This window comes from Mus musculus, chromosome 5, assembly GCF_000001635.26.
Source record: "Mus musculus strain C57BL/6J chromosome 5, GRCm38.p6 C57BL/6J".
Taxonomy (NCBI): domain Eukaryota; kingdom Metazoa; phylum Chordata; class Mammalia; order Rodentia; family Muridae; genus Mus; species Mus musculus.
This window is the reverse complement of record NC_000071.6, coordinates 15978305-16004343: the sequence shown is the minus strand read 5'-3', so window position 1 is coordinate 16004343 and position 26039 is coordinate 15978305. Positions and strand designations below refer to the sequence as shown.

General features: G+C 37.9%; 1 protein-coding gene and 1 long non-coding RNA gene across 12 annotated transcripts in view; one reads left to right on the top strand and one right to left on the bottom strand.

Annotated features, from left to right (window-relative positions):
* Positions 1-26039, bottom strand: part of Cacna2d1 (calcium channel, voltage-dependent, alpha2/delta subunit 1) — a 440248-nt gene that overhangs the window by 370168 nt on the left and 44041 nt on the right. The window lies entirely within an intron of this gene.
* On the top strand, positions 1384-14095 carry Gm43000. Its single transcript, XR_003955871.1, has 2 exons — positions 1384-1723; positions 7104-14095. It is a non-coding gene; the product is annotated as a predicted gene 43000 (long non-coding RNA).

Below are 26039 nucleotides of genomic sequence, written 5' to 3'. Positions count from 1 at the left end.
AGAGAATGAGTTCACAGAATGTAGTTTAGTCTAACCCAAGTATATTTACTGTCCTGACAAAAATTTCCTCATGTCCTTTTCTCTCAATGATTATGTGAGCCATCAAATATTTCTAGTGCTGCAAAATCCTCCAATGCTTATTAATGTTGGGATTCTGATGCAAATAGAGGTCCTCTTCCCCTGTATGCTTTGTGTCTGCAGTCAGCGGGCTTAGATGTCTCACAAGCATGTCACTTTGTCTCGGTCTATAATCATGTTTCCTGCTAGCTGGAAACCATCATCCTTAAGATTCTTCAGCCTCACCCCCAGCCCCCACCATGCAGGCTGATCCAGTTTCCTCTTTGGTTAAACCCAAATCCTCAAAATCTCTGAAATCTTTCCTCCTTAATTTTCCTAAGCAATATCTAGCCAGTCCTACAACGTATCATGCGGTGATATACGGCCTTGGGTCAGCACAGCATAAAAAAGATCACATCATTTCCTTAAATAGATGGGCCATGCAATTCTTTATAGTGTCATCAACAAGTATAATTTTGAATATTTACTGCAGACACTGAAAACAGCTTTAGACACTTCAACATGTATATTTTAGGAACTATTCTGAACATACTATATGCACGACATCTTCAATTATTACAAAGATCTACTGAGATAGTTTCAAAGTCTTACTTTACAGGTTAGGAGATGGGCATGATAACCTTAAGTTGCCTGAAGTTATCTAAAAAAGCAAAATATTTTGTCCTTAAGAAACAACACAATTTCACTCATTTCAAATGATGTGACTGGAAATATTTGTATGCTAGACATTCCATATCACAGTGACCCTCAGCTCTCTGGCCATAACTTCAGCTTTCTGGATTATGATAGCCATGGGTTCCAAGTCAGCTTCCCACACATAAAAAAGACAAAGTGCCATTTGCACATGACTTTATACTTAGAAAGAAAGAAGTGTGCTTCCATTGTTAACAAAACACCAAACACCTATGTATTTTCCTCCTTTCACATACTACATTTTATATATATATGTATATATATATATATATGTATATATATATATATATATATATATACACAATATATACAAGATAGTATCATATATGCATATATGCATGGGATTAGCTACATGGGACAATTTATTTTTCAAATTAAAATGTTAAGGCCTTCCCTCTGGATTAGCAAAATAAACAAGCACTATTTTTGTTATTTACAGCCAGAATTTTTTTCATTGGCATAACACAAAATTGATGGTGTGAGACATTAGGGCCACAGCAACAGAGTCTCACATTCCTCCCAGCACACATACATTTGGCATCAAGTAGCAGAATCGTCTTTGCTGTGTGTCTCAGTATACAATATGCTAAAAGCAACCGTAGGAAGTTCAGAGATGAATGGGCGAGCATGGCTGCTTCATACAGCCTGTGTTATTTTACATGCAGGTTCACATAAACAAATGCATGAACATAAAAGCCAGGGGCCCGCCTGACTGTCTTTTAAATACAGCCCACAGGATCATTTATCTCACAGCTGTTCCAGGGCAGAGTTTACTTAACAATCAAAAGCTGTCAAAGCAAATACATTAACTTGCAAATAAGACAATAACTCAGTCTCTGAAGACCAGAAACAAAGAAGACCGCAAGCTTAGCTCGCCTCCAGTGTTTGTGTTCTTTTCTTCCTGAGCATGATGCAATGGAGAACCAGGAATAAAACCTTCAAACAGGAATTGGTAAGTAAATGTCCAGCTCCGAAAAGATATTGCAGTTTAATTGCTTTCAACCTTTCTGCCCCCCAGACCGTGGTCCTCTGACACCCTTTGCCTGAGCAGCACACATCCTGCCTTCCCATTGCCCTCTGCTGCACTGCACACACAGCCACGGGCCATGGCAAACAGAAGGTTGCTTCATGGAGAGGAATTACAGCCACCTTCCTCTTAGCTGTCTAACAAAAACAGTGCCTAGAACTTGCTTTTACTCTTTTTTCTTTTTTTAATCAAGCGATATTTCCCCATTAACACTGTAAACTGTTTAAAACGAGAATACTTTTCTTCAAGATAATTAATCTTTTTAAGTTAAAATAAACAAAGATATGGAACTATCATCACTGGGTCATGAAATAGGCTGTGCATGTTTATAGATAAAGTGCACAGGATGTGGATAAAATTGAATGATTTTATTTCATCAAAGATTTCGTTAAAAAGTCCAGTAGTTTTTGTCATGCAAACTAAAAAACTAATTGTGAGATAGTGGATATATGACTATAAAAAGCAGGTTGCTATATATACTTTTTAGTATCATATAATAATCAAAACAAGTAACAGGTTCTATTTTAAAAATCAATGTTTGCTTATCAAATGGCAAAACGTTTAATATTGTTAAATAATCCTTTTCAGAAAGCAACACTTTGGTAAAAGATTCCTGCAATGAATACTATAGACAGGAAAAAAATTAATGCCTCTAATTAACTTTTCAAATTATATCACTTTAGCAAATGTTTAAATAACAATAGTCTTTAATAACGACCTTTTATACAACGTAAAGTAGGTCAAAACACAAATACCTCAATGTATATTTGGGTGGAAAAAGCATTACACACAAGTATATATAAATGGAGATTTTATGTTATATTCTTGGTGAATTTAAAATATGCTGTAAGGCACAATTCATGTATGTACAGTTGCTGAAGAGGCCTTGTCAATCCAAACTAAAATATTTAAGTTAAACCTTTAGCATTCAGTGATTCATTCACAAGGTAGGAGAGAATCCATCCGGCCAGGCATAGCTTCCTCATCACAAGTAAATGACAAGATTCAGTAAAACCTCAGCCTCTCAGGGAAGGTCTCATTGGTGTTGTTCTTTATATCTTTAACATTTGAAATAATTACTTGATTCTTAGAAAGAAAAAAAAAAAAGACAGTTCCTGGATCACATTAATTTAAGAGACATGACACAATGCACAGGCCCTGAGAAAAGACAGTAGTTTTGTGTTTGAGTTGAAGTCCTGACTTTAAGGTTCACCCCACAAAACATTATAAAGCAAGAAAGAACCATAATCAGTCAGTACATGAATTAGGCGTCAACACGCCAAAGGAACAGTGGCAGTCTCCTAAGGCCTTTCTCATTATTAGTCATCCTGTGATTGTTCCTGATGTTCCATTCAGAGTGTATTCCAATATAGATTTCAGCCAGCCATTTTTAAACAGACTGCCACCAAGCTTTGTAATAGTAAAGCCTAAAGATTTCCAAGGCTAGATCTGTGAATCATATGTGACTCAGCAGCCTCCCACAAGCCTAACCAACAGCCCTTAGCTTCTCTTTCAGAATGTTCCTCTGTAGAGAAAGCTTGAATGTCTTCAGCTCTATGTGTAAAGTGAAAAGGTACCTGAGGGTAGAATTCACAAGGAATGTTCTAGAGGGCCTGGAGAAACACCACAGGGGCAAAAGCACTCTTGCTGGAGTAACTTCTTTATATACACAGTATGAAGGTTGCTTTTGTAGTGTTCAGTTGTTAATTCTGGACTAGCAGAGAGCTGAGTACCAGCCAGAGTTTGGTGGTGTTATTCTTCAGGTTTATCATCAAGGGCCTCAGTAATTTGTAAACAAATACCTTCCTCACTGGTTTGTTAGCTTAATAAAGAGCTGAGAGCCAGTAGCTAGGCAGGAAAGGGAAATAAGAACTTCAGGGTGAGAGAGGGTCTCCAGGAGAAGAGGCAGAGGCAAGAAGGTTTGTCAGCATGACATGGGAAGGAACAGTTGTCAAGACAGAGATAGAAAGAGAGAGACAGAGAGACAGAGAGACAGAGACAGAGACAGACAGGGACAGAGAGAGAGGAAGAGAAAGGGAGAGAGACAAAGACAGAGAGAGGGAGGGAGGGGAGAGAGAGGGAGGGAGGGAGGGGAGAGAGAGGGAGTGAGGGAGGGGAGAGAGAGGGAGGTAGAGGGAGAGAGAGAGAGGGAGGGAGAGGGAGAGAGGGAGAGAGAGAAAGGGAGGGAGAGGGAGAGAGGGGGAGGGAGAGAGGGGGAGGGAGAGAGGGGGAGGGAGAGAGGGAGAGAGAGAGAATGAGAGAGAGAGAATGAGAGAGAGAGAGAGAATGAGAGAGAGAGAATGAGAGAGAGAGAAAACAGGCCATGTGGCAGGATTTAGACCAGGAACAGTGGAACAGTCAGGGTGAGTTTGTGTGAGCTAGTTGAGAGTCTATCTAGCTATAGTGCCAACGCTTTTGTAAATAATGAGTCTCCCATGTCTCTATTCATCTGCTGATGGGTCCAAGAAGGTTCAGATATGAACCACTGCTCCCCAAGCTCCTACAGTTGGAAGAACTCTTACTCCTAACCATGGTCTATTTGAGCACCTTCTGCATCACCCTCATGTCTCTGGATCGCATCAGGAAAATGGTAGCTTCATCACCATTTACTCCTTGAAAACGTTCCTTTGCCTAAAGCTACTTCTCCAGTTAATACCAACACTACTGATTTAGTTTCATATGTAGAAAATGCCCAATACAACAAAACTTTGTTTTTGTCTTCTAGTCTAGTTGCTATTTAATGTAGGTCTCTCTTGTAGTGGCTTTTTGTCAGGGTATTTTCATCACAGCAACTGAAAGGAAGCCAGGGCAGTGGGCTATTTAATATAGGCCCCAGTGCTTCCTCAGAAAGGCATTCATTCACTTGCTAATAATGGTTTATTTTGGAGGAAAAGCTATATAACCTGCTGGTGCAAAAGATATAATGGTAAAGCCTTATGAATTGTTATAGCACCAAAAGTTATAAACATATGTATGTAAATATATTTCCCTCTTTTTATTGGTATATTGGAATTTTCAAGAAAAATAGTTCAAAGCATGTTCACACATCTACTTGCTAATGCTCACTGTCCTTCCACTTAGGAGAAAATTGAGTTTGTCTCAGCTTCAGGTAACGTCATCATCGTAGAGAAGTTAAAGGCAGAAACATCAAACAGCTAGTTGTGCGCGAGCCTCAGCCAAGAATGGAGAGAATTTAATGCACGGATGCACACTTGCCTGCTTGCCTGCCTTCATCCACTAACTAGGGTGTGATGCCACCCACAATGAGCTGGGTCTTCCTACATCAATTAACTTACCTAAGACAGCCCTATACACTTACATGGCCATGAGACAATCTAATATAGACAGCCCCTCACTGCGAATCTTTTCAGTGACTCAGGTTGACAATTAAAGCTAGTTATCATATCCGCCAAAAAGCATGTGCATAATTTCTTACATATTTTATAATTCATTCATCTGCTGCTCCATTTTTTTTTTCTTTTTCCTTTCATTAACCAGAATAAGGTGAGTGAACTAGATAGAGATGTATAAAGGGCAAAGTGAGGCCTTACATTTTCATCCTGACATTGAAAAAACTATCAACAGCTAGTGGCAAAAAACCTTCATAATTAACTATTAAAAATGCCTTGTCAGTGTCTCTGGCCAGATCTATCAGGTATTAATACACCTGGAAGGGTTCCCTTGGACTTTAGAATGGACTGGGCCGACATTCCTGCCAGTCCTTAGAATAGGAATCTGAAGAGGACCAATAGTTAGTGCCCAAAAGCAAAGGTGATGTCAGGAGCTAAACAAGTAGTTCCCCCAAAATAAAACAATGGTGCAGAAAAGCTGGGCAGAAAGAGCACTTAACATTGAGATGAAATGGCCGTGGAGGCCAAGATGAGGCAATGTTCTAGTACTCTCTCAGAACAGAGCAAGCAAACTCTAAACTGTGATGAAAACTAGACCTACCTCACAATCATTAAGGATTTTAATGTTTTGTTAGCATGTATGTATGTAAGGTGTGTGAATGTAGTGTGTGTGTCCATAGGTATAGCAGGAGTGTATAGCATGGGTGTACATGCACATGCATGTATCTCACATACACAAGTTGAGTGAGTATATGTGTATAGGAGTATGTGTATATTGTATATGTCTTTCTGTATGTATATGTATCAAGTGTGTATATATAAGAGTGGGTGGAGTGGTAGTGTTTTATTGTTAGTTCTCTCCTTCCAACTTTATGCCATCTGGGGATAAAACTCAGATCACCAGTCCTGCAAAGCAAAAACCTTTATCACCAAGCATCTCAGCAGCATCACTAAAGACCTTTGAAGGAAACATAAAACTTGAGTCTTGCTAATTACAATTAATTGGGGGTGATTTCATTTATTATGCTAATCTATTAGCGCTCTCTATCTTTGTGTGTGTGTCTGTATGTTTGTGTGTGTCTGTGTGTATGTGTCTGTGTGTATACTTGTGTGTATGTGTCTGTGTGTATATGTGTGTTGGGTATTATGGATACATAAAATATGATGCACACAATATGCCAAGGCCAAAGGACAACTGGCAGAAAGCCATTTTTTCCACCAAGTGAGTTCTAGGGACCCAAGGCATCCAGATTGGCAGCAAGCACCTTTACCTGCTGAGCTATCTTGCTGCCCTAAAATTAAACATTCTATATTAAGACCTCTCTCTCTCTACTTAATTTCTTGCTCTGAGATTCAAAGTGCTCAGTGCAAGCCATGGATGAGAAGAAATGAATTGATTTTCCTATCTCTTTAATGTAAGTAAAAGAGTTCTTGGTTAGTTTGCTTTGCTTTGCTTTGCTTTGCTTTGCTTTGCTTTGCTTTGCTTTGCTTTGCTTTGGGGTTCAGCTTTAATTTTTTTCAGGGCGAAAAATAAATACTGGCATGTGTCACCTTCCACAGCTTTCATGCCCATGTAACTTCTAGGATTAGAACCTTTGTCGGACTCCACACTTCCATTCTCCCTGATATATATATATTTATATATTTATATATATTTACAAATTTAATTTTGGAAATTTCTATAGTAATTTGTCTTCACCTTTTCTAAGTTGTAGTAAATAACTTTGCCATCTAACCTGGTCACAGTCTTTGAGTTCACTCCAATGAAGTGACAGATGGGCCCGGAAGTGTGTGAAATGAATGGGCAGACAACAACTTGAAATGCAAGACACTCTACTGTTTCCATCCCAGAATTTTTCTATTCTGAGGAAGCAATTTGGGAAAGCACAGACCTCGGAACCCAGGGAAAAGAATAGCCTCTGCATTAACCAGCTCTCCCTGAATTTGTAACACAGGGCCTGCCAGATTATGCTAAAAGAAGAAGAGTGACACCGGAGGACAGGGAAAGATTCAGAGTGCTCAAAGGAAAGGTAAGGAACCAAGAGGGACCATGCAGAAGGCGGGAGCAAGAGTCAGAAGGAGCAGAGAAGAGGCAAAAAAACAACAACCCAGGGGGCTGGGGAGATGGCTCAGCAGTTGAGAGCACCAGGTACTCTTCCAGAGGACCCTGGTTCAGTTCCCAGCAGCCACATGGAAGCTCACAAGGGTCTGCAACTCCTGCTCCAGGGGATCTAACCCCTCCCACAGGCAGACAAACATGCGTGCAAAGCATCAATGTACATGAAATAAAAATAAGTTATAAAAATAAGAGAGAGAGAGAGACTCAAAATAAAGGGACTGTTTGAAAACTGAATATAGCATTTGCCATAAATGAAGAAACTTTGCAAAATGTAGTGACTCTGGCCTTTATACAAAAATTGAGAAACTGAGGCAGGAGAGTTGCAAAATAAATATTTCAAGTTTATCCTGAACATTTTTAAAGGGCTTTTTACAAAAACAAACTGTAAATAATACACTAATACTTAATTAAACTATAAACTTTAACTTTTAACATCTGTAGTTAATAGTACTATAGATTAAAATATGATAGCATCCGTAGTAACATGAACGTATTGTGTATTTTTGTTTATCCTGTTGTATTCTGGGAGTGCTAGGCAAGATGGCTACCACTAAACCACCCTCCCTAGCATTTTTGGTTTATTTTATTCCAAGCTATGAAATCAATTCTTCTACAGGGCTCTGTTTTTATTTATAACAAAAGTAATTTTTGTTTACACTCAGTATATTGCTAGGGAAAATAATATCAATTGATTGTTTTACCCATGGATACATCTTTCAGTGTGGATAAGGGATTCAAGCAACACTGCTTTGCATTGAACAAAGAAAGATCAGACTAGGTGATAGTTCATAGTAACTCTTAGGTTGGTCACTACAGAGCCACAGACTTCAATATTTATGTCTCTGTTTCACTGTAGCTATGTTTAACATATCCATAAAAGATGCTTTGATTATTGATTTGCTGGGCACATGAGAGTACTGTACATACGCTAGACTTCATGCACGACTGTCCACCTTTCCCTGTCTCTGGAGGCATCCTGGTTGGCTAATAAGCAGAGGCCTACGTAAGGGATGAGACTCTACAGATGGATCTGCATAGTCATACCAGTTACCTTTCCCTTTAACAAAATGACTGACCAGAATCTAGTAATCAAGCTAGCATGGGGAAGGGCTTTGGCATCTTCTATAATTCTGTCTGAGGTGTCTTTACTTCCTAGCACCCAGCAAATAACCTAGGGAAAACTGAGCGCTAAGATTCTCATAGGGCACATAGACCAACTGATAAGAAACTGCAGATCTCACCCTCCTCCTGATAGCTAAGAGGCACAGGTTTGGAGGTCTGCTGGTGTAGACTACCCTTTGGGAAGAAGATTCACTTTCCAAAAGTATAGATTTTTGCCCCAATTGAAGAAAAGTGTTTTCTTGATTGTATCTATTCTTTCTTCTCTGTCATACCCTAATACTGGTTGCTGTGTTTCTTCCCTTTCTTTTTTCCTTAGTTCAACTGTCAACATCTCAGAGAAGCATTCCTGACCACAAAGGCATTTGGCTTTGCCTTAGGAGTCTCCAAGTTAGACTTTGATTATTCTCCAAACCCTCAAAAAAACATTGCAGTAGTTTATTTATTTGTTTTCTGTCTGTTACTTTCAGTGGCATGTAAGCACTGTGCAGGAATATTTCATCGAAATGAAACATACTCAGATTTTACACTGGAATGAAATAGCTGGCCTCCCAAATAAAATATTAACTGAATACATAAATAAATGGCTCCATGGAGGTAGCAAGAAGAATAGGCAAATCGGTGTGCAAGCAAGATGTGATGGAAAGAGTTTTGATTGGAAGAGTAGTGTCTAATAACTTCATTTTATTAATTAAATTGGCTAATAAAATGGAGAATGAATAAAAAGAGCCTGTGACACAAATACTCTAAACTTCTCTTTAAGTTACCTAGAAAAGATATTTCTATTTCAAATGTCTGAAGTTTCATACCAAACACCCATAAAGTATTTCAGTTCTATCTGGAGTAAGAAACAGACAAATGGACCACATTTTCTTGACAAAGAAACTTCGAAAATCCAGGGACAAATGTGCACTAGCAACTTCAATGTAACCAAAGACTGGAGACTGCTGGCTTTGCCCCTAAGACCAGCTTTGGATCAGCCACATGCTAACTCGAGAGGCTACCTACAGAGACTTCACTGCCAGCTTCATCTTTAATTATGAGAACACTCCTGAACATTTACAGAAACTTGAACCCACAGCACTGTACATTTAATTATCTAAAAAATTAGAGAGAAAGATAAGTGTTAAGATTCCTCAGAGAAACACAACTAATATATACATGGATGGTGCTGTTTAATGTTGTGTCTCTGACAAAATTAATTTTTAAAATCTATATGCTCTATGACACAGAGCTGACTTCTCAATCAAAATCATAAGCAGAATTAGAATGGTTTAAACTATATTTGAAACTGTATAGAATTTCTATCTTTAAATGTAGGGTTTCTTAAGATACCAAAAACAAATGAAATATAAATTGGGAACAGAGTACATCCTAGAATAATTAGTTATAGTACTAACCTACCATTTAGCTTCCTTCCCTATTAGAAAAAAATAGCTTTTCATTGAAGTTGCTATAACCAGTGGCTCTACTCATTGTTCTATATCATATTACTATTCTTCAGACCCTTTGTTAGCAAAAAATAACATGTTCCCCCAAAACACTCAATATACCTATAGATTAAGTGATTGTGGAAGCTCGGTTTTTCCCAAAGCAAGCTTTGGTCATTATGATTCATTTTTACATATTAATTTTTCTATGCTGTTAACTTCCTTTTTAAAATTGTTACAAAGCCTCATACATTATATATAATTGTATCAAAACACATCATATTGCCATGTAAATTGGATTGTCAAGTAAAATGTAATAATCTTTGACCTTACCCCAGCCATTGACATCAATTTAAAAAAAATATGCCTACAGGCTTTTAAACCATACAACTTCCTAATGTAAAGAACATATCTCTTTAGAAAATTCCCTGTTACAAGTCTCTTACTACCTGTTTACTGTGTACAAAATTGTGATCGCTGTTACTCACTTTTAAAAGCCCATGCATATACATGTGCACATATATGTATACATATATAGCCTACAATTAAGTATAGTGATGGTATTATTTTGAAAATGTGTTGGTTCATTTTTGCTTTAATGTGCACATATAGGGAAAAGAAGTTACACATTTTCAAATAGCCTCAATCCTCTCAGATAAGACAATTTAACAACAGAGAGAGAGAGAGAGAGAGAGAGAGGAGTATTTCCCATGGGAGGCCCTCCTTTTGTTGCATCTAGAGGTTGACAAGGGTCAATTCACAGGAAAGCAGACATAAGTGACATTCAAGGCAAACCAGCTCCAATATAGCTCACTTCCCAGGAGAACATTACACTTCTCTAAGACACTGCAAATGTTTTAAGGACAGAAAAGCACAATGCCTGTCAAAGTGTCTTGTGTATGCTAAAAAAGACAGGGAATTTAAGGAAAGTCTTTGACATTTAACAGAGAATCATGCTTCCACAATCTCCCCTCCTCCAACTTGACACCTAATTAAGCATCAATACAAAACAATGTAATGGAACAGATGTACTAGCCATTAGCAGGAATTACCCACTCTCCTATCAAATCAGAGTATACAGAGAGGGCTCTATTTGTAATAGGTTGACTTAATTGCCTGAGCATTCCCTGGGGAAATGGACAGATAGATCAGGACATGTCACACATGCTCACCCACAGACTCGTTTTGTCACCCACCCCTCCTCCACTGGGATCCACACCTTTGTCATTGATACATTCATCTTTTCTAATGAGAGCCGATAGTGGCCGCGAATCAGCTATACAACATCAAATGGTTAGATAAAAAAAAAAAAAATAGAAAAAAGTATACAAAAGTAGGATTTATTTTTAACGATAGTTCAATATTTTTTCTATATGCCAGTGCTTTCCATAATATAGATATTTAGGTTTTTAAGTAAAAATATAGTAAAATAAACAAAAATATTCTTTAAAAAATGTGAAAATGGGGCAGCAGAGAATTATATATTCTGGAAATTTGCTGTGATTCATAACTATTGTAGTTTCACAATTTGTGAATTAAATGTCTTACATGATTAGAGGCAGCTCAGGAATTCTGAAATGAGAAAACCAACTCTCCTCCTGAAAACCTAAAACAATTTAATATCTTTGTGTCCCTCAAATGAAAATCCATTTTGGTCTTGAATACAATATCTGTTGAGTGCAGTAACTCAGAATACTCCTATGAAACCTTTTAACAAAGTCACTTGTCAAGTAGGAAATAAAAGATTTCTATAAAAGGTTAAAGAAGTAGCTAGATTTAGAATGTAGAATGCTGGGTTCAGGGACTCAGCAGGTAAAGGCACATGTCTTTTAATGCCTGGAGAGGTGGCTTAATCCGCAGGACCTTTATGATTGAAGTAGAGAACCAACTAACAAGTTATCCCCTAACCTCCACAATCACACCACAGTATACATGTGTCCCTCCTCACACAACATAAATGATGATGATAGATAGATAGATAGATAGATAGATAGATAGATGATAGATAGATAGATCATACATTCATTTATACATACATACATACATACATACATACATGGAGATAGATAATATAAATATGAAACAAATTAAGGAATATAAGATTTATTCTTAAGGATATTAAATTGGATTTTAATATCTACAGTTAAAGCAGATGAAAACTGTTATTCCTAACTGGAATCACAGACAGGAAGAAAACACAGGTACAGGAATCCACCTTTAAAACTGCATTTTTCAAGAGAGAGAATGAGTTGAGTTTATTCCTTATCTATTCTGTGACACAGAGATCTGTGATAGACAAATTCAGGGCACTGCCACAAGTCCTATTTCAGGCCCCTGGAGATTTAGAAAGCAATGGTGGCTGACTGCCTGTCAGGATCTTAAGGGAGGGGGAATGCCGGGGATGGTTTCTTATCACGTTAGCCCCTGAAGAAATTCCCAAGTCCTATCAACACATGTAGAGAGGCAGGTTCCCAGAGCACATATCCAGCTACCTCAGCACAAATAAGGGAAGGGCCCGGGGTTCAGTTGCCTCTCCAACTCTCCGGTATAAGATGAACCAAGAGGCTGCCTGCACTCAACTGTGCCCTCTCCATGACACACCACACACAGCATAAATGGGACGCCTAAGTGCACACTGCTTTTAGTGCTTCACAGAGTCTGTGGTTCAAAGCATTGGCATCATAAATGTAATGACTTCTTTGTGTTTATTCTCCACAAGGTGCAAATTTTTGCGGGTATAGCATGTGCTTTTTCTGTATGTAGCGACATGCTTTGTGCTCCCTAAATATTATTTATTTCATTGTAGGTTGTCTTAATTGCCTACAGCTCCGAACAGCATGTCTGCAATGTCTCTGGGCTGAAAATCAGTTTACTGGTGATCGCCTCAGGCTCCCCTGGCTCCATGAAGCAGCTTAATGACTGAAAACACACTGGCTGCCCATCAAGGGGATAAGACGACCCATCACTGTGCTCTCTGTCAGAGAGCGTTGGCAGTACAGAAAATAATGTCATGAAGGGGCTCTTTGGGGCCTCCAGCACAGCGCCTCATGAAAAATATGAGAAATCCATATTTCTTTCAAAAATTGGCTGATGTTTTATAATTCACAAGGTTTAGAAGGGGGTAAGAAATACGGTAAGTCTCATACTGCCAACTGTAGTTTTAAACCCCATCAAATATATTTCTAAATTACGACAGCCTTTTAATGGACTAGCTTCCATCTTCGTAAAGGTCTTAAGCTGCTCAGGACACTGGTCACTTACACTAGCGAAGAAGCAAGCCTGCATGCCCACAGCACCACTGTTATCATAAGGATGAAGCATCCTGGATTCTGACAGTGAGTCTGTAACACTCATAGTTTACAATATCTGTTGTCTTTGATTTGCTTCCCAAAAGAAAAGGTCACGCTATACTCAAAGTCAAACAACCAAAGCAAAAAAAAAAAAAAAAAAAAAAAAAAAAAAAAAAATCCATCCTTTGTATATGAACTCTATCTTCTTTGCACAGTAAACAAACAACAGATATTCCAAAACATCGGGCATCTTATTAATTCAGAAGGGCCAGTAGAGGCTCAAGTATTCTCACTTTGAAAAGAGCAACCCCGTGTTTCTTTTCCACATATACACCTCTATATCTAATGTGTTAGAATATATGGCTTAGAGCTTTGAATCTGCTTGCACTTGGCTATTTCCCTGGGATTTTTCCTTCCTCCTTTCTTCTCAAACATTGACAAATACAATATTCTGCTTTTAACAGCATTCTAGCCAACAATTGATGAAAATGAGTTGTTCTGAACAATGCTGGTTTAGAGACAATGGAGGAAAGCAGAGGGAAAATTAATATGATTTTAGCACAAATGCTGAGCGATGATTGGAGGCTTATTAATCCTTTACCACGTAAAAAGTTTTCCACCATTCAGTATGCTAGATTAATGGCATGCATTTGACCATAAATGATATATGCTGCTTGCCTACTTCTAACTTATGCTCTAATGCAAATATTATCGATTGAACCTTCTTGTGTAGTATCTCTCTCTCTCTCTCTCTCTCTCTCTCTCTCACACACACACACACACACACACACACACAGACATACAAACAAAACCAAAGGTTACCTTATTTCCACTGAAGCTAATCCATCATGCAAATCTTGTCAAAGAAATTCTATAGACTGTACAAAATTGCCAGGTTATATTCTAAATAAAAATTTATTCTTCACTATCTAGGTCATACTGTCAGTTGTTAATATCTAACATCTATTCTTTCACAAAATTAAAAAAAAACAAAAAACAATAAAAACCTCTCTAGTCATTAAGCCCTCAGAGTTGCTTTTCTATTTATACCATGATAGTTCAATTGGATCAATATATTTACACCATCTGTTAGATTTGACATCTTATTAGCCTGGCCTAGAACCTACTTTTTCTTTAGAGAGAGTAATAACCATTGTTGTTTAGAAATCATCACTAAAATAAGTATACATATCCAGTGAATTTTAAAGAGAAGGGTTATTTTGTATTTTTTTCTACAGCTTAAAATATGTTCCTTTTTTCAGAGTCAGTACGTACTCCTCCATCAGACTGTGCACACTTGAAACATCGATGGGTCCTACAATCAGGACTCGCCATGGCTTGGGAAATAGGGATCTGTGTGTTTTCTGCATTTGTCATGAGAGGGATGTGTCTCAGGATGAAATACCCATGTTCCCCTTCTCTTTCAGGTCCTGAGGATTTAGATAAGAACAAAGGCACAAGAGCTTTGTGGAGGCAATCCTAACTCTGTGCCTTGCTTTTGCTCTCAGCTTTCACGAATTCTTAGGCACTCTAGACCCCAAATTGTGATTTAATAAGATGCTTCCCAGCTAAGTCTGTCAATAAGCATTGTCTTAGGCTCTATGTCACTGCTCTTTGTCTTTGATATCAAAACTTGACTCCCTGCCGTGTTATTTTGTTTGGGTTTTCTTTTTGTAACACCAAAAATACTTCCTTCTAAGGCCTAAAAAGATAAAATCTAAAGCTCATTTAGTGGAAAATAAGATTGATGCTCTTACCTTATTGTAATTAAATACACAGCCATTACCACCAGGCAGCTACAGCCATCCTGGATCATGTACGATTAAAGAAAATCACTAGGATATGTGGTTGATGTTAGAAACAAACGGGTCAATAAATCCCTGAAGGATGCTTGCACCAAACTCTCATCCAAGTGTGGATTTTACAGTCATTAAACTTATGTGGAGATTTCTGTTTCAGGGCTTAGAATGTGTAAGCCCTGAGATACACACCACATCTCTAGATAGATAGATAGATAGATAGATAGATAGATAGATAGATAGATAGATAGTTGAACATGGTGACAAACACCAGTAATAAACAACTATAGAAAGAGGAGGCAGGAATATGATTTCTAAACAAATCTGAACTACACAATGAGAACCCCTGTTTCAATATACAGATGTGTGTATGTGTCTGTCTGTCTGTCTGTCTGTCTGTCTGCCAGTACCTGTGTTTATGCCTCTCCATGTATGTCTGTATACCTATGTGTGTGTCTGTGTGTCTGTGTAAGTCTCTGTGTGTCTATATGTGTCTGTGTATGCCTGTGTTTGTGTATATATATCATCTTTGTGTGTGTCTGTGTCTTCGTGTGCCTGTGTGTGTGTGTGTGTGTGTGTGTGTGTCTGTGTGTCTCTGTGTATGTCTGTCTTTGTATGACTCTCTTCCTCCCTCCTTTCCCCCACCTCTCTCTCTCTCTCTCTCTCTCTCTCTCTCTCTCTCTCTCTCTCTCTCTCTGTATGTATGTATGTGTGTTTGTGTCTTTTTGTGTTTTTGTGTCTGGGTGTGTTATAGTATGAACATTTGTCATCTTGTCATTGACTAATAAATTTCAGAGTGCGAGTCATGAGAATCTGTAGGAATAACACAGAGGAGATTTTGTTCATAAGCTTATTAAATTTTACTTCTCCCTTAGAAAACACTTGAAGGACGATCCCGGTAAGTAAGAAGCTGGGACATCAGGTGTCACCTTAAAAACATAGAGCAGCATAACCTTCACCTTCATTATTAGTCTTAAAATAATTTTATGAATTGATTTTATAAAACTCATCATATTTATAGAATTTGATAATATTTATTTAAACTTTTCAGAAAACTACATCTTTATAAATTGTAGAGTGACCTCAAGCTGTTACAGAACATGTTCTGATATTACTAACTACTCAGATATTTTATGAATTTTAAAATGTAATCTATTGACTGAACCACTTGATAACTGCAAATATAAATGAACTAAGTGGTACGAAAAGTTGAGAGAGAGAGAGAGAGAGAGAGAGAGAGAGAGAGAGAGAGAGAAGCTAGGTATGGTGACACATACACCAAACCCAATGCTTAGAAGGAATTGAGAACTGTGAATTTGAGGTCTTCCTGAACTACACAGTGAAACCTTGTCTCAAACAAAAACAGAGGAAATGAAAGTTTCCTCTCATCCCATGCCTACTTCTACTCCATAGTATAATTATTTTTACTAGCTTCTGTTAATTATTTTAATGTGAACTATATTCATCCATGTTACTGCTGGCTCTTGATTCTTTACCCACAAACAATATTTCAGTATTTACTCAATCTATCCATGAAATATATAAAGATTAAACGGCATGTGCTATTTTCTTGTCTTTACCCAATATATACATTCCTCTTTTTCCCTCTTTAAGTTTTGCTAGTAATGATGTATCATTTGGGTTTTCCCTTGACCCTATATTAACAATTAAAATCTTGGAGCCTCCCTCTCCCTCTTCTCCTCTCTCTCTTTCTCTCTCTCTCTCTCTCTCTCTCTCTCTCTCTATCTATCTATCTATCTCTCTTTCACACACACACAAACACAAACTTAAAATGTCAAAAATAAATATTAAAATAATTATATATCTAGAGAATCCATTGGAACTGTCATGGACCTTAGACAACACTTCCTCTTCTCTAAGCATAGAAAGTAAGAAAAAGTTAATCCCTTGCCACATGGATTCACCCCTGATGATCCAGCTTCTTTCTGCTGACACATAACTGTTGACATATCACTGCCTATTGCACTGAGATCCTGTTCTCACTACCTCTTACCAATTATCAACGTGGCATAAAAGGTACTGTTTGGCATTAAAGCGTCGCACATTTTAAAACTCAAATTCTCTCAACGCCAAAAAGAAAATAAGAGTAAAATGAAAAAAATTAGTCAAACAACTGATTGGAAAATGAAAAATGTCAGAAGTACCTGTCATGACCCCAGCCTGTGCTTCCAGATAATTCTATTTTCTGTTAATAATTATTTTAAAAAATGTGGATTCTAGGGTCCTGTGGAAAATATACTCTCACATTATGTATGTTTGCCCCCATCGTTAGCCTGGAGAAGAGAAGCAGTCTTTGTTCAGAATCTAAATTGTTATGTATCTTAAAGTCTTGAACTGAAATATCATTATCCCCAACAGAAGTCCTTTTGGTGAATCTGATGTTATTTTATCGTCACCTGTTATAGAAGGTTTACAAACTCCAAGTTGGCAACTACTGTTCTTTCAATAAGCCCTGAGCTGAAAACCCATAGGAAGACTTCCTTTCAAGTCTATTGACCAGGAACAAGTTGCAGTCACAGAGTCAATCACTATATTACATACACACATATGATATATATATATATGTGTGTGTGTGTATATATATATATATATATATATATATATATATATATATATAATAATTCATTTTCCTTCCAGTTTCGCTTCTAGATAACTCAAAAATTAAATCTGCAGGTCAATTTTGAGTAGCCATAATGACTAACATAATTATATTCAACTTTTCACATTACAGTTCACATAGCCACATAATTACATTAGCAAACCAATGCCCCTCCCTTTCATTTACATTTGCTTTGTCTGTCCCTCTAAACCTGAAGAATTTTCCTTGCTTTAGTATCAATTCACACTCATATGAGCATCCCCTAAAACACCCTCTATCCAATGGACTTACTTTGCCTGCATCATATAATGAGACAATCCCACCAAAATGAGAAAAATAACATTTCCAGACTTGAAACCTTCTTTAGAAAGGACAGAGTGAACACTAAGTAATAGAAACAAAGTCCACAGGAGAGCTGGGTCTCATCAATACAGAGACGGAGAGAGAAAGCCAGTATGTGGGTAACTGCACACAGCCATTGGGTTAAGTCTAGCCAAGTCCCCTGCTATTCTGCCAGCTTCTCCTTCACTTGTAAAATTCACTAGAACTAAAGTGAAAGGCAAGCAGGCCCCATTCCTCCCTAGCCTCTCAGGCACAGGCCCTCTGTCAAGCAGGGCTCCAAAGCTCCCTTTTGTTTTCTGCTCTGGGAGGTCACTCCCAGAGTAGTTTATGCCTACTTGAGCGTGCTTCCCAGCAGTGATCCCGGGCTGTCCCATTCACTTCTGACCTGCACCTGCTCTTTTCAAGCATGCGCCAAAAGGGCTGAGCCTAAACAGAGGCATGGTGGTCCATTCACACACACCATTCAGTGGGTTGCTAGGGGAGGGGAGGTGGGCGGGTTGGTGGCCCTCTAGACAAGAAAGGAAAGTGACCCCTTAAATCAGAAAATGACCTTCTGATTGTCATTGCTTGTCTAAGTATATGTAAGGGGCCCACCTCCTCTGTAATACTCTTTGTGAGGCCATAAATGTTAACATGCCTAAAATGGTACTTCTGAAAAGATTAGATGAATTATTGGTGGTTAAGACTAATTAAGTGACATGTTTAACCATCTAGAAAAGGTATAAAGTCTATTATAGGGCTGATGTTCACAAATACTTAGTGTGTTACTGAAAATAAAAGGGAGCAAATGTCTTTACAGACATTCATGCACGGAAACCTAGCACGGGGTCTGAAAACGACTTAATTCTCCTACTGCTCGACAGTCAAAATTTGACCATTCTATTACTTCTATCAACATGACAATATAATTTCTCCAACATCTTCAGTTCAGTAAAAGAACTCACTGACATTTCACCCAGTAAGCTGAAAGCCAGCCAAAGTTGTAAAAATCAACCTCTAGAAATATTTAGACATCTGCCACTTACCCCAAAGCCTTGGACAGACAATGACTCATAATTCATTCATGTTGAGTGTTTTTCTCCAACTGACAAGTTTAAAGGCAAGTATGGTTCAGTTCTGACTGAGAATGTGAGGCCACTGGTCCTTTCCAAAGGGAAAAGATAGTCCTAGAGCTACATTTCACTATCCCATGGACACTAACGGGCACAAGCCCCTGCGGTACCATCACTGCTCCGAAGGAAAACCTAACTCACCATTCAATCACTCACCCCCAGACCTCCTCGGCAGACGGAAGTCCAGAGAAGTGGAGCAGCAAATACTAGACTAAGAACAAGTCAGACTTTTCTCATGGTTATAAAAAAGAAAAAAATTCACAGAAGACATGGAATAATAAAATGAAGGGGAGGTGTGTGCATGGTCAGTGTCTAAGCATACAGAGGAAAGGCACCTCACAGACTCTAAAAGGAACGCAGTCCACGAAGCACTGCATGGGCCGCAGCCTCCATGCTGTTCAGGATCCTCATGTGAGCTGTCTGCCTTGCCACTAAACTGAATTAAGTAAATTTGATATTAATATCTACTTCACCAAAGCACACATTAATTTACCGTTTTGTTAAAAGTTCTTTAACACAAATTAATATGCCTGCCATCAGCACCTGCTATTTATAAATGCCTATTTATAATAGGACACATAGGTAACTAAAATTTAGTTATCTGAAATACTAGCTGCTAGAACAATATACAAACCCAGGTGAAGTATACTTCTACCATATATACTTCAGTTGATATCAAAATATGAAATGATAAAAGATATAGAAAACTACTTTGTGGTTATAATATATTTGTGATTTTTATTTATTCAATTCAACTAAGAATGAGAGAATTAATGCTTTGGGTGGTGAAAATGCAGGAGTATTTTGGCTTTGGTTTGGATGCCAGACCGCACTGGGTACCTTTATGTAACAGGCATGTGCTGAATCATAAACTTCTTATCTGTGACTGCATTAGAAGATACAACCAGTGGAGAGGGATAACAGTGTGATGGTGTTATGAAGGTGGAGCACTCATGATAGAATTAGGAACTTTATAAGAAAAGAATGGAATTGTTCCTTTTTATTCATAGAGGATATAATGTGAAGCAGCCTTCTTCAAGCAGGAAGATGGCCCTCACTTGAAAGTGAATGGACCAGAACCTTGGCCTTGGGCTTTCCTTCTCCAGAATGACCACATATTTCCTGTTTAAGCCTCCAGTTAACAGTGTTCTGCTATAGTAGCTCTAGGTTCTCAATAAAATTATGTTGTAAAGTATTTTGTTATTTAATTTAAACAAAATATAGTCAAGTAAAAAAGAAAATAATAATCTTTTATCCAGAAAAAAATTGTCTTAATATGAAATAATTATTGCAATTAATTCCTAACAAACACAAGAAGCTTAAAACTTATTAGTTCACTAGTGTATGAATGACAAAGATGGATGAGTAAAGAAATCATAGCTTCTAGTAACTTTAAGGAGAATATAAGGCAGAGATCAACGAAGAAGAAATCAAACAAACACATATTTTAATGACAAAATGAGCAGATATAAAGATCTTGAAGAAGAAGAAAATAGAAGGAGGAAGAGAAGAAGAAGAAAGGAGAGGGTGAAGAGGAAAAGGAGGAAGAGAATGTTGATACACCACACAAAAAAATCCTTTGGGCATGATGTAAAAATGAATTAAGGACACAGACAGAACATAAGTCACAGTAATGTATTAAAATGCTCTGTCCGCCTGTGCCCCTGCTGAATGACAGGCTCGGCACAAACGCTTTCTCCTGTGTGCACTCACAGGCTCCCTCCCCCAGGTTTACCATGACTGAGCTTCCAGACACAAGAAAGGATCTGGGGAGCACTTGCCATCGTTGGGCCACACTTGTGTCAGCCTGTGCTTTGCTCATCTTTCTTTCTGTTTCCCATGGCTGAATGTCAAAAGTAAGTAAATAAGAACCTTCCATCTTTACTGAGGCTAAAGTTCGCAGAGTCTCAAGAGGAAACAGACTGTTAACTTACATATGGAAGGAATTATATCTCTAGAGAAAGGAGGAACTCTGCCATAGAGATCTCTACTTCCATAATTCCACCAGCAACTCTCCTTGCTAGAAATGTTTCTCATGGATGCTCAGGATGAATAAATGTGCAACAGAGCTGACAGCTCTGTTGTAACTGTGTGTCTGTTACGGTATAGGGAGGACAGGCTTTACCAACAAGTTCAGAATCTCCTTGGTTTTAGTGCAAGATACATTGTTTACTTTCCAAAGAATTCATTTACACACACATAACTTTGCATATGCTATAGCAAGAAAACACCTATAAAGTTTACATTTTTCAATCCTACATGTAAGTTTGTTTTTATCTAAGAATATTCTCTAAATCTTCCATTTAGGTATAGGAGTTAGAAACACACTAGGAATAACAAAACTCAAGGTTTTTCCAGTAATTTAGGAAATGTCTTTGGTTAAAGAAATGTCTATGAACTCTTGGGTCTTTTGCAGTCTTGCACTAAGCAGAGGTTGCAGCAAAAGGCAAAATAAGGAAACAAACTCCAGGGCCCTCTGGACTTCTCTCTCTTTCTGCTCTGTTCTCCCGTGTGAATGCTGTATCAATGCAGTTGCCCAGTGTTGGGAAGTGAAGAACACAGCAGGAGCTTGCTGCACACACAGGACTTCCTAGGAGTCATGATGTCCAAGACGCAGGATGCATTTGCATACACAGTGGAGTGAAGAAATTAGCTCTTGTTTCAAATTATATTTGAGCAAACTGATCTTAACCTTCTGAAGCCAAGGGTTGTCTGGGAAAAGCAAGCTCTCTACAGTAGTACACCATGAAAGCTGCACGGGTAGAGACACCACCAAAGGGTTGCAAACGTGTCCTGCCTACTCTTGTTTGCTTGTAAAAAGGCTGAGGATTTGTTCTTGTTTGCTTATGAGGAGTTTTAACTACCAAGCAAAAGAAATTATGTCTAATAATTGTATTAACATCATCTGAATAGTCTCTTAATGTATACAGTGAAAGTGATGGCACAGTAAAGATATTATACATGATATGTTTAAAGAATAATTGTGACAGCTTATTTATTAATTATTGCACTTAAGATAGTACTTTGAGAAAAAAATAAAACATTTCACATAACTTCCACTGGCCATATATCCTTTATAAATTATTAAATGAGTTCTTGGAGTGGCTGGGGAAGGCATTTATACCATTATTCCTTCCCTAGCATCATTTGTTTTACATATAAAAAAAAAAGAAAAATGAAACAAAAAAAAAGCTTTATTTGCATTCTATCACTTGGAATGCCTATGGTTTTATTACCCTTCATAATTTAAAGCAATCTTGGGGTCAACCATAACTCCTACATCTCATTCTAAAACAGGCATTTTCTTAACTGTTAGGTTACCTAAAAATCTGAAAAGCAAAGCTTCAATTACTATCTTAGCATGGGGCAATATATAAACTAGGCATGCATGTATGATAATTGTAACATGCATTAAAACTACATTATCATCTTGGATTACCAAGGTCTCTTTAAACTCCCAAATGTTTAATAACCAGGATGGCACACTTCACTTTTGAGATCCTAAACTACTGAGAAGATGATACAGTGATGAAATAGTCAATGGAGATGTTAGATTTCACAGTTCCAAATCAAATGGGTGTTTATTTTATTTAAGCTCTCTCTCTCTCTCTCTCTCTCTCTCTCTCTCTCTCTCTCTCTCTCTCTCTCCCCGCCTTCCCACTGGCAAGCTTCTCATCTTTGTATATGAAGCAGAACATACTCTATTTATAAATTCACTTTTACCTTACAAATTAACAAATACTCTAGAAGTTCTGGTGTACGTCACCCTCAAAGGCAACTGTGCTTTATCTTTGTTGGTTTGGCTTTATTTACTGGTGGCTAAATGTAAGTGTTACAAACTAAAGAATCTATCAATTAAGAAATAAAATACAGATGCTTTCGTTTGCGGTTTGGGGGAGAGCATCACACAATTGAAAATAAATTCCACTGGTGACTTATTTTACATCTTCATGAGAGCCATGATGGCCAAGGTAATATCTGTGCTCTAAGATACTCCAGGGAATGTGAGAAAGAAATACTGTTGAGCCCCACACCACCAATCTCTCTGCACTCCTTTTCTGGGCCAGTTGTTTTGTGGAGCTTCAGGGGGCTCACTGCATTTTCCTATGAGGCCCTGTGGTTTGTTTTTTTTTTTTTTCCCTTTCATACTAAGCTGAGAAAATGTGAGTCTGATTCACAAATACTATGTTAAAAGTCTCTCAAAATTTAATTCTCAAAGTTCTGGTGCTCTGTGCATGGTTGAATAATTCTATTTACCAGTACTGCTCTGTATATCTCCAAGTGGAAAAGAGGAGTTCCAATGCCTTCACCATTGATAAATGATAAAGTTTAAAATGAGAAATGTCGCTGCTCACCCCAATTTGATCCTTTTCTAGCCTCCAAAGGAATCAAGCATAAATGCTAACCTATTATAAATCATCACACACGTCAATCAAGAAAACAAAGCCAGACGGTAGCAAGTGAAAATCTCCATGCATACAAGGTTTGACCTTTCAAGCTCTCCCCTCTCTCCCAACAACAATAACAAAATTTTAAAAATTATTAAAATAAAAGAAAAGGGAAATGACAGAATTATGTCTCTAGTTTCTTAAAAATTGCTGAAAAGAAAACCTAGTTTTCTTTATTAAAAAGTTAGGGTTGCTATTATGTCTGTTTTTGCAAATGCATTAATGCACACTAGAAATCCACAAACACCGAGAGGCCAAATTGGCCACTGTCAACAGTTTAGTTCTATTACTTATATTTTATACATGGTTAGCTTCTCCAAAGACCTATTTGCTTAGTTTCTATTACATTACTCCTAGCTGTATTCTGCTAATAAAGTAACATGTAAATGAACAACAGCCAATCATGGAACTAAAATGCCATCTCTACTGAGTTCCTCTTGTAGTCGGCCTGTCCCAGCAGCTTTCTGATCATGATGCTAGACCACTAAAGACACAGGTAGGATGCTCCATTCTTGATTCACAGGTGCCCACAGAAATCCTATTCTGTTTCCCCATTTTCTAAGCCTAGGCAGTCATATTTAGTTTATTAAGTTATTGAGAGGTTTGTGTGAACTAGTATACATAAAAATAATTAATAGACTGACTATCTCATGGATAGTAAATACATAAGCAATTGGAATAATTCTAAAGTTTCAAATCTTAAGTATTTGTCTGCAAAGCTTCTATATGTTATAACTTGTTGATAGCCAGCAACCACATGGTGGCTCACAACCATCCATAATGAGATCTGCCACCCTCTTCTGGAGTCTTAAAAGACAGCTACAGTGTACTTACATATCATAAATGAATAAATCTTTCCAAAACCAAAAAACAAAACAAAACAAACAAACAAACAAAAACCTACCAGGCATGGGGTGGTGCACGCCTTTAATCCCAGCACTTGGGAGGCAGAGGCAGGAGGGCAGATTTCTGAGTTCAAGGTCAGCCTGGTCTACAGAGTGAGTTCCAGGACAGCCAGGGCTACACAGAGAAACTCTGTCTCAAAAAAACCTAATAATAATAATAATAAGTTGTTGATAAATAAAATACATCTCTTCCATGCTACTCTGAGTTGTTACATAGGCTTTCTAAACTGTACAAGGAAAGCTCAAGGGAAAAGACAATTAGAGTGAGTGGGACTTTCTCTGGGGTCTTCAGGGAATAAGAAAACAAGCAGCAGAAGATGAACTAGCATTGCAGAAAGCTGAGAAGGTTCAGAGAAAGGGCGAAGCCCATGTGGGTATTAAAGCTGCACACAGTAGAATGTTCTGGTTCATACAAGTGCAGGATCTTGCAAGAGGACCTGCAAGAATAGAAGCGGACAGAGCAATGCCCCTCAGAGGTCTAATCCTCCTCTCGCAAAATGAGAGGTAACAACTATAGTGTGTGAAGCTTTGTACTCTCTTGGAGTAAAAGACAGCCTCTTGGGAAAGTTGAATCCTTGGCCTGCTCTCAGATAACTAACCATGCATGACATAGGGCTGAAATATGATAGACTCTCTAGAGATTCTCTTTAAAAGCAGACAGTAAGGACTGGAGCAGTGACAAGTATTAGCAATGAACCTAATATGAAACAAGTAGCAAAGATTCAAAGTGCTATTTCTAAAATATAGGGATATTTTAGAAATGCTATACTGTGATTGCACATGGTCCCACTGGCTCAAGAATACATAGCTGCCATATATCCTATACAAAGGGTGTACAGGGCATCTTTCTTCCTTGGGAAATCAACAAACGTGTGCTCACATACATGCAAGAATATACAATGCTATAATAAATCCGTTATAGAAAATGTTGATTACTGAGAGAACTGACAGAGATACCTAATGAAATGCTTTTGTATTAAGCATCTTAGGAATCGTATTATCGTAAAGGAATGGGTTCTGCTATTTTCTCATTACAAAAGCGGCCACACAGAGTTAACTCTATCCTGTCTGTTTGCCTATTTCCCCATGAAGAAACACAAGGGGAAGGGCATTGGAATTCTTTCCTCTTTCTAAGGTACACAGCATGAAAAACCCAGGCCAGGGTGGGCAAACGCTGACAAGAAACTGTACACCTCTATAAAGTCTACTAGCTCCATAAAGTGTGTTAACATGTCTCCATCAGGGTCTTAACATCTGCGTTTACCCGCTATTCATTAATATTGAATATCACTAACAGTTCATATGATCATATAAAACTCTTAAAAACAAAGATTACCAGAGTAAAGAAATGTTCTGTATTAAAAATCTGACAACACATTGGCCACAAATATATGCAATTAGGTGGACACCTGCTGCACACCTCAGACATAATGTGTCAGAGCAAAACACTCATGAGTTCCAGCACTGAGCCTCCAGTGGCGGGTAAATCATGCATTATAGTCTGAACTGCTCTTTCTCATAGAGTCACTCACTCACTCTCTCTTTCCACAGCTTCAGATGACCCAGTGCTACAACAGACTCAAGTTCGAAGCAATAGATTTAATCTTTTATAATAATGGTACAAGCCAAGACAGGATATAACACAAAACTATTCTATGAGGCTTTTAAATGCCTTAGACATCATAGATAGACATAAAGCCCCAGGTC